We start from the raw sequence: 2,111 nt of genomic DNA, 5'->3' as shown, positions 1-2,111 counted from the left end.
GGGGTGTTGATGAGCTAAAAAGCCAAGCTGCTATATTGAGCAGGAAATATTTGGCAGTCACTTGTTCAAAGTGCCATAACAAAGGGCATAATTCCAGAACATGTAAAGGGCAGGGAGGTAGTGGTGAAGTTGGAGGGGGTTGAAAACTATTTTTAGTGGTTATTAGGATGCTGGTGTTGTAGGTATTTAGAAACTTAAGTTATGTGTACTTGTTTGAAGATGTGTTAAGAACTTGAAAACTTTGCATGTAATGCTTGTGTTGTAGGTCTTTTGAAAAATTTGCATCATGGTTGTGTTAAGAACTTTATAACTTTGAATGTAATGGTGTGTATGCATTTTTTGGTAATGAATTAATATGTTTAGTGTACTACCCTTCACAGATCAATTAATAACATTGTACATTTCAATTGCAAATGAAAACCATCTTCAAGATGCATTTACAATACACTTAACAATTGCATTTCAAAAACATTAAAGAAATTGAACAATGAACTATAACAAACAACATTCCATTACCATTACCATTACCACTGCATTACACATTAATTTGATACATAAACCAAATACAACAATACCAATTCCAAAACCACCTACATAAACTGAAAGCAAAAAAACCCTTATCCGATTAAAATAAAAAAAAACCCTGCAATGGTTACAAACCAAAAACCAAAACTCCATTACCATCCAAACCTTCACAAGATAATTAGAGATTAAAATAATAGCAAAAAAAAACACCCATGAACAAAACAACATCAGTTGGTAGTTCCACAATTCTGCAGTTACAATGGCGACCATCACTTCCAATCGATTCTTTGATCTTACCAAACCTGGAATCACCACCAATGCCCTAGCACACATTGGAGGATCAGACCATCGAATGAAACCACATCTTCTATAGTTCCAAAATTATCTTCCAGGGTTACAATCCGTCCACCATGAAGTGATCTTCGTTGCTTCATTCCCACACCTGCAAGTCACCATCTTTGAATCAGAAGCGATTCGATGTCGTGAAGGGTGCAACGGTCGGCCGAGCAACAGTGGAAAGGAGGAGAGGAGAGATGAGGACTGATATAGCTAAAGGGGAAACCAAAAATCGAACATGCAAATTCTTTTAAAGAGAGAAGGTTACAACTGAAATGACGAAATTACCCCTACAATATTTTATTAAAAAATGAGTTAACGGTGAAATGCTAACGGAGTGATCCGGAAGGACCATTTGTTAAAAGTTTTAAAACCACAGGGACCATCTTTGAGGTTTTTTGAACTTAGGATTAAACTTGATATTTTTGGAAACCACAGGGACCATTTTTGAAGTTTTGTCTAAACAAAATCAGTGAATGTGGTGGTTTCGTAAAACTCCACACCATAATAGAACATTCTTGGCATATATCCTCGTGGTCATACATATGATAGTTGGGAGTTAACAAACTCCTATATTCTGTCAACGATAAATAATACAAAAATACTCAATTGGACTCATAGTAAGATTTTTGAGAGAAAATATTTGAAAAAAAAAAGGAACACTTATGTATAATCTAATAAATAACCTTCTTTTAATATATACTATATACAATATGGTAGTTAAACAACATGAAGTAGGAGTCAAACTTATACCAAATAGTAGTTAAGTACCCAAAAAATATATTAAAACCGTTGGTTTTTGGCCAAATCCGTAGGTTTCTCGAAACCTACTCTTTGGGAAATCGTAGGCTAGTGAGAGCATACCATAAAAATCATATAATTTTGTAATGAAATTTGAAAAAAATGAATTACAAATGACCAAAACCGTAGGTTTCGGGTGAAAAAGTAGGTAATTTTTAATACATACGGATTTAGTGGTTATTGTGGACTATTTCCTGATTTTTTGCTAAAAAGTGAGTAGTCATTAGGAAATTTGACTATATTTGTTATTTTCTCGTAACTTAATCAGATGTGATTAATATATATAATAAAAAAAAATTATAAAAAAGTTGAAGAACTCGTTTTCTTATAAAACCAATATATCAATATTACTGTTAATTTATAAAAAAAAAATTAATTTTAAATATTTGAATTTTTTTAATAAAAATTCTAGACAAAATTGCAAAAATGGTCCCTGTGTTATGCATTTT

Source organism: Lactuca saligna, chromosome 6 (assembly GCF_052625555.1).
Source record: "Lactuca saligna cultivar CGN05327 chromosome 6, ASM5262555v1, whole genome shotgun sequence".
In the NCBI taxonomy this organism is placed as follows: domain Eukaryota; kingdom Viridiplantae; phylum Streptophyta; class Magnoliopsida; order Asterales; family Asteraceae; genus Lactuca; species Lactuca saligna.
Note: the sequence above shows the minus strand (reverse complement) of the source record.